The following is an 8,532-nucleotide window of genomic DNA, read 5'->3' as shown; positions in this document are numbered from 1 at the left end:
CTGAATAACAGAAGTACAGATAGTATACACTGACTGAACTCTTACTGTCTTTGAGGTACCTGTTCTGAGCTACTTAAACAGAGAATTTCATTTAATCTTCACAATAAATCTATGAAGCTTGTTCTACTTTTATTACTTTATTTTCCCAAGGACAAAACTAAGTAAGACATGGAGAAGTTAAGTAGTTTGTCTTATTTAACCCACACTACAGTCCTTAGAGAAAGAATGCAGTGTGCAAATTTGACTTACTCTAAATTTTTCTTTCTTCCCTTTGCTTATCTAGATCTTACCCATCTTTCAAGATCCACCTAAAATTCCTCTTCCTTCAGGAACCATTCATTAATAGACTTATCCTTCCCTGAATTACTTATCGTCTCAAATTACACATCTTGACAATATTCATGATCCTGTCTTTGCTTTATCTCCCCAGTCTATAAGCTCATTGGAGACAAGCCTGTGTGGCACACCTGTCTGCACACCCTCTGCCCCACCTTGCCTCACACCCCAAAGGGCAATGCTTGCAAACACAAGGAGTGGAATTTAATTATTGAGCAGAACTCAGTTGTGTAATTAAAGCATATTTTACTATTTTCTTAAGAACCAAGAGCAGAACTATAACCATACATAACAATTTCACAAGTGAGGAATCAGGTTAATTTTTACTCTATATACTTCTGCGTTATTAAGATTTTTATGGCAAAAGTGTTACTTATGAAGCTCAAGGGACTTCTCTGGTGGTCCAGTGGCTAAGACTCTGTGCTCCCAATGCAGAGGGGGCAGGTTCTATCCTTGGTCAGGGAACTAGATCCCTCGTGCCATAACTAAGAGTTCCCAAGTTGCAACTAAAGATCTCACGTGCCCCAAGGAAGGTCCTGCATGCCACAATGAAGACAGAAGATCCTGGGTGCCACGACGAAGACCCAGCATTGCCAAATAAAATTTTTTAAAAACCTCAACATTATTTTCAACCCTGAGCTTAAAGTTTCTGGCAGGAAGGAGTGTAGTGAGTCGGAAGAGCATGAACTGAAAGTACAAATGTTGTTGCCCAGTCTTGGTTCTATCTTGAACAAGGTTTAAAGCTTCCCTGAGCTAAAGAGAAGGGACTGAGCACAGAGGCTCTAAAGTGCTGCCCTTGCTCCTTGATTGTAAGCCAAAGAATATATTTAGGTCTCAAAATTCATTATTCATACGTATTTTAGGTGATATAATCCCATAACTTTTTTCATATTACAAATTTATTGAGTACTTGCCACTGCAGGGACTCAAGGTTATATATATATCTTTTATATGTATATCTTAAAATATTACCCAGTAGGGGAGAAGGGATCTGTATACATATAACTGTATTCTATGATGAAAAGCAAAAAGTGATAAATTCCAAAGAAAAGAAAAAGTTAATAAGCTATGCCCCTATGACTCAGGTTAAAGCCAGAGATGGGAAATGTAGGAAACAGTAACATGCTGCTTCTTCTGAACCAAAACATTCTGATGCAGGACAAATATAGAAAGAGTGGTTACTCTTCATAGGTGTTCTAAGCATCTTATCAAAAGCAGTATGATATTCACTTCATACAGTTTTGATGGCTACTGTCAAAAGAACAGGCTTCTCTGATGGCTCAGACAGTAAAAAATTTGCCTCTGAGGCAGGAGACCTGGGTTCCATCCCTGGGTTGGGAAGATCCCCTGAAGAAGGAAATGGCAACCTACTCTAGTATTCTTGCTTGGGAAAATCCAAGCCTAGCAAGCTATAGTCGGCGGGGTCACAAAGAATCAGACATAACTGAACAACTTTCACACACATCAAAAAAGAAAAAATGTTGGCAAGGATGTGAGTATATTTGAACTCTTGTGCATGTAACTTAGCACATTTTAGACCCTTCATATTTGTTGTCAATGCTATTCACTGTGTGCATGTGTGTGTTCGTATGTGTGTGTGTATATGTTTCCTTCAACATTCTCAGGCGGAAATAAGATTTGTCAGGGCCTCAGAGTAAATTTGTTACTGCAATTTAGGCACTAAAATTTTTTGCTAAGTTTTCTGAGAGTCAAACCCAAAATATTAATATATTAAGCCAAATTAGAATTATTTCTATTCAGAGGGTATTAACACACAACAGCATTTGCTTCTTTTTTTTTTTTTTTGACATTAATGCATTTTATTTATTTTTAGCATTTGCTTCTTACAAAGGAACTGGTTCTATAGGATGTGATATTTCAGTCTGTAATATTTCCTGGTCAAATGTTTGCATTTGTTGAAAATGAGAAATTTTTTTTTTTTTAATTTTTGGCTGTTGCTGGGTCTTCACTGATGTGCAGGCTACTCTCTAGTTGTGTTGTGTAGGTTTCTTACTGTGGTGGCTTCTCTTGTTGCAGAGCACAGGCTCTGGGGCACAAGGGCTCAAGAAGTTGCAGTAGGTGGGCTCAGGAGTTGGGGCTCTCAGGTTCCAGAGCACAGGCTCAATAGCTGTGGCACAGGGGCTCAGCTGCTCCACGGCATGCGGGATCTTCCTGGACCAAGGAACAAAACTGCCTCCTGCCCTGGCAGGTGGATTCTTTACCACTGAGCCACCAGGGAAGCCCTTAAAATGAGAACATTGATCATCTATCAGTTACCTTCCAATACAGGTCTGAGTTTCTAACATGTAGAAGTATAAGGGAAACCAGAGGTATTTTAAGGGTTTTGAAACTGTCAAAGGTTGATGTCCACCTTGCACTTCTGTTCCTATTTTAAAAATTCATGGAGGGTCACCCAACTAGTGATAAAGAGAAAATGGGAATGTGTGCCCACAATATAATTAGTCCAGAATCAATATGCTTTTTCTATTAGCTTTTAAAATTGGTTTGCATAAGAGTTTCTTTTCCAACCCAGCTCTTCTGAGGGTTTTTGTGACACAGTGACTAGGGACATGATCTTTGCAATATTTCATTTTGTTATCTCTTATTATTGCATGGTGGCCCAGAGTATGGCATGAATAAAGCTGTCTTGTCATCAAAATGCATTCATTCATTTAACAAGTTCCTGAAAATAATGGAATGGTTGCTAAGCAATGGAGAAATTATACATTCCCAGGGATCTGTGCAGATTCTAAAAGCAAAAGTAGTTCTGGGAATAGGTTAGTGTCTCCGGAACCCAACTAAATAAAACTGAGAAAGTGACATGCTCTACCTAACAGCCAGGAAGCAGTATTTTTTTTTTTTTTTAATTTTTCCTTCTTTCTGACCCAGGTTTCCAAAGTAACAAGATAGGTAGAAAATTATCTATCAAACAGTATTCTGTATCTACTTATGGATTACAGTTAGCTAGCAACCTTGTATCAATTTATTTTAAAATAACTATTGTATGAAAATGTATTATTTTAATTAGGAAATAAATTTATCTTAGGTATATCAATCATACTTTAATTGCAGAATACATGCTTAATACAGAAACTTAACACACAGATATACATTTTAAAAAGTACAAACTTTTTTAAAAAATAAATCATCCATAATCCAATCCTACTTTTTTTTTCTTCTCCAAATAGCCAACATCAATATTTTGGGATATGTTTATCTGTCACTTTTATAGATATATGCAAAGTTAACATCTATTATTATTTAACACAGTACACACACACTATATACATGCATTCATTCTAAAGGCTATGGGTATAGCACTCTTTTTAAAACAATGTTTAAACATTTAGGTTGTTCCTACTTGATCACTCCTATAAATAACTCTTTATTATCCTGTACAAACATTTTTAAAAGTAAGTACTTCCTTTACTGTGAAAGTAATGCATATAGAGAAGAACTGTAATGGAAATAAACACCCCGGGGATATTGAACAAGCTCTGAGTCAGGTCTAAGAAGGACAAATGCTGTGAAGGGGGATTTTCCAAAGAGCAGCCAAATAGGCGAAACATTGACAATCTCTGGTGATAGGGCTTTTTGGAGAGCTCCAAACCCTTATCACCCCTCCAGTGGCTGCTAAGCTGCGGGGTTTTCAGCATTTGTGGCTGTGAGGCTGCTGTATCAAGGTTACTGTAACAGATATGGACAGAAGGGTGGGAACAGTGCAAGGTAAACTCCACAGAGCTTGCTGTTCTTAGTGAGATTCAGTCATCCTTCTTAAATTGCTGTACTATTCCAAGTCTTTCGTTAATTTCCAGAATTTCCCACAGAAACAGAGCAATTGGATATTCACAGATATATATTACATGATTCATACAATTATGAAGTATGTCAGTCCTGTCAGTCCCACAGTCTGCTGTCTACAAGCAGGAAAACTAGGAAATCTGGTAATACAAGTCAACTTCAGTCCGTGAACCAGGGGAGTCAATGGTGTATGTCTGAGCCCAGTCGCCCAAGAATTGCGACAGGAGCTGCAGGGCAATGAAGTGATTCCTAGGCTGAGACCAAATGCCCAAGAACCAGCAGCATCTCTGTCCAATAGCAGAGGATGGATGTCCAGGCTCAGGCAAAGGGAGCACATCTCCCGTTTCTCGACCTTTTTGTTCTATTTCGTCCGTTAATGGACTGGGCGATGCCCACTCACACTGATGAGGACGGTCTTCTTTACAGGTGTACCTATTCAGATGCTAATCTCCTCCCTAAGCACCCTCATAGCCACACCCAGAATGTTTTACCACCTGTCTGAACATCTTTTATTGAAGGTGACACATAAAACTAACCATCACAGTTGTCTTAACATCCAAAATCATTTAGTGTAATACACTATATTAATAGACAAAAGGACAAAGAGGCAGAAAAGACATTTGATAAAATTCAACACCCTCTTATGATAAAAATCCTCAAAAAACTAAGACTATAAGGTAATTTCCTCAACCTGATAATGGACATCCACAAATAGGCACAGCTAACATCATAGCTAATAAAAGACTGAATGCTTTTCTGCCAAGATCAGAAACAAGACAAGGATGTCTAAGTTTGCTCTCATCACTTCTATTCAACATTATACTAGAAATTTCATCCAGGATAATGAGTCAAAAAAAAAAAAAAAAAAAACCCTCCAGATTAGAAAGGAAGAAGTAAAACTATCTTTTTTCAAGAAGAAAAGATGTAGTGAACAGAAAACCCAAGCAACACACACACACACACACACACCTATTACAGCTAATAAACAAGTTCAGCAAGGCTGCAGGATACAAAACCAACATTCAAAAACAATTGTCTTTCTCTACACAGCAAAGAACAATGCAAAACAAAGGCAAAAAAATGATTTCATTTATAATACCATCAAAAAAGAGTAGAATATTTAGCAATAAATTTAACAAAAGAAGTACAAATTGAAAATTACAAACCACTGGTAAATTAAGAAGACCTAATAAACAAATAGAAAGACATCCCATGGACATGGATTGGAAAACTTAATACTGTTAAGATGGTTGTTGTGTTGATTAGTTACTCAGTCATATCTGACTCTTTTGCAACCCCATTGATCCTAGCCTACCAGGCTCCTCTGTCCCTGGGATTTCACAGGCAAGGATACTGGAGCTGGTTGCCATTTCCCTCTCCAGGAGGTCTCCTTGACCCAGGAATCAAACCCACGTCTCTGGCTTGGCAGGCAGATTCTTTACCACTGAGCCACCTGGAAAGCCCCCTTAAGATGGTAATAGTCCTCAAGGTGATTTTCAGATTCACTATAATCCCTATCAAAATCTCACCTAGAATTTTTGGTGACACTGACAAGTTTATCCTAAAATTCACATGGAAACACATGTGATACCATATAGCCAACAATTCTGGGGGAAAAAAACCCAAAAACTAAAGTTGGAGAACTCACATTTCCCTGTTTTAAAATTATTAATAGCTTACAATAATCAAGAGAGTGTGGTATTGACATAAAGATAAACATATATTTATCAATGGAATAGAATTAAGAGTCCAGAAATAAACCCATACATTTATGGTTAATTGATTTTGACAAGGTTGCCAAGATACTTCAATAGGGAAAAGTTTTTCAACAGCTAGTGCTGGGACAACAGGATATACACACGCAAAAGAATGAAGTTAGACTCCTTCCTCACACCACACAAAAATCAATTCAAAATAGTATGATAGACCTAAACGTAAAATTAAAAATCTTTGCAGAAAACTTATCAGTAAATCTTTGTAATCTTGGGTTATGGAGAGTGTTAGTCACTCAGTCGTGTCCAACTCTTTTGGGATCCGATGGACTGTAGCCTGCCAGGCTCCTCTGTCCATGGGTTTCCCAGGCAAGAATACTGGAGGGGGTTGCCATTCCCTTCTCCAGGGGATCTTCCCAGCCCAGAGATTGAACTCGGGTCTCCTGCATTGCAGGCAGATTCTTTACCGTCTGAGCCACCAGGGCAGCCCCCTGGGTTATGAAAGCCTTTTAGATAAGACATGAAAAGCACAAGGAACAAAAGGGAAAAAAACAAGTTGGATTTCATCAAAATTCTTCAGAGGATATCACCAGAAAATGAAAATACAGGCCACAGAATGGTGAGAAGTAGTTTCAAATCATATATCCAATAAGAGATCTGTAATCAGGATATACAAAGAAGTCTTTCAACTCAATAACAGAAAGACAAATAATCCAATTTTAAAATGGGAAAATAATCTAAACAAATATTTTTACCAAAGAAGATATACAAAAAATCAATGAGTACATGAAAAGATGTTCAACATGATTAGCTATCAGGGAAATACAAATCAAAACCACAGTGATGTACCACTTCACACCAGTATGGCTAAAAAGCCAGATAATAACACATGTGGTGAAGGATTTAGAGAAGTTAGAATTCTCACATATTTCTGGTGAGAATGCAAATGGTACCGTCATTTGGGAACCAATCTGGACGCTCCTCACAGCTGAACGTATGTTACCATGTGTGTGCGCTCAGTCACATCCAACTTTTTGTGGCCCCATGGACTGTAGCCTGCAGGCCCCTCTGTCCATGGGATTCTCCAGGCAAGACTACTGGAGTGGGTTGCCATATCCTCCTCCAGGGGAATCTTCCCAAATCAGGGATCGAACCCACATCTCCTGTGTCTCTGGCATTGGTAGGCAGATTCTTAACAACTGAGACACCTGGGAAGCCTGCATAGTTAACATATTACCCAGCAACTTCACTCCTTAGTTACATACCCAAGATCATGAAAACATTTGGCCACACAGATACTTGTATATAAATGTTCACAGCAGTATTATTCATTCTAGCCAAAAAGGGGGAAACAACCCAAATGTCCATCAACCCAATGAATGAATAAATGTTGTTCCGTAGCTAAGTCATGTCCAACTCTTTACAGCCCCACGGACTGAAGCACTCCAGGCTCCCCTGTCCTTCACTGTCTCTCAGACGTTGCTCACGTTCATGTTCACTGAGTCAGTTATGCTATCTAACCATCTCGCCCTTTGCTGCCCTTTGCTCCTTTTGCCTTCAATGAATAAATAAAATGTGGTACATCAATATAATGGAAAATTATGATGGCTCAAAAAGGAATGAAGTACTGCCACATGCTACACTTTGAAAACATGCTAAGTGAAAGAGGCCAGACCACATATTATATGATTCTATTTATTAGCAAAAACAGGTAAATGTGTAGAGACAGGAAATATATTAGTTATTGACAGATGCCAAGGGAAAGGGGAAAAGGGCCTAGGGTTTCTTCTGGGAATGATGAAAATATTTTAAGATTAGATAACAGGGTGGCCTACTGCAGGGTCCAGAGCACTGAGTGGAGCAGTACCTACATGGGACCTTTTGAAGGAGGTCTTCATTATCTTCATCACCTCCACCATAGCATGACCTCAGGTCAAGCAACAGGAAGGGAACACAGCCCCACCCATCAACAGAAAATGGGATTAAAGATTTACTGAACATGGCCCCGCCCATCAGAACAAGACTCAGCTTCCCTCTCAGTCAGTCTCTCCCATCAGGAACCTTCCATAAGCCTCTTATCCTTATCCAACAGAGTGCAGTTCAGTTCATTTCAGTTCAGTTCAGTGGCTCAGTGGTGTCCAACTCTTTGCAACCCCATGCATTGCAGCACGCCAGGCCTCCCTGTCCGTCACCAACTCCCGGAGTTTACTCAAACTCGTGCCCATCGAGTCGGTGATGCCATCCAGTCATCTCATCCTCTGTCGTCCTCTCCTCCTCCTGCCCCCAATCCCTCCCAGCATCAGGGTCTTTTCCAATGAGTCAACTCTTCACATGAGGTGGCCAAAGTACTGGCGTTTCAGCTTCAGCATCAATCCTTCCAATGAACACCCAGGACTGATCTCCCTTAGGATGGACTGGTTGGATCTCCCTGCAGTCCAAGGGACTCACAGAGTCTTCTCCAACACCACAGTTCAAAAGCGTCAATTCTTCAGTGCTCAGCTTTCTTCACCGTCCAACTCTCACATCCATACATGACCACTGGAAAAACCATAGCCTTGACCAGACGGACCTTTGTTGGCAAAGTAATGTCTCTGCTTTTTAATATGCTATCTAGGTTGGTCATAACTTTCCTTCCAAGGAGTAAGCGTCTTTTAATTTCATGGCTGCAATCACCATCTGCAGT

The sequence above is a fragment of the Dama dama genome, chromosome 9 (genome assembly GCF_033118175.1).
Source record: "Dama dama isolate Ldn47 chromosome 9, ASM3311817v1, whole genome shotgun sequence".
NCBI classification, from domain to species: domain Eukaryota; kingdom Metazoa; phylum Chordata; class Mammalia; order Artiodactyla; family Cervidae; genus Dama; species Dama dama.
Note: the sequence above shows the minus strand (reverse complement) of the source record.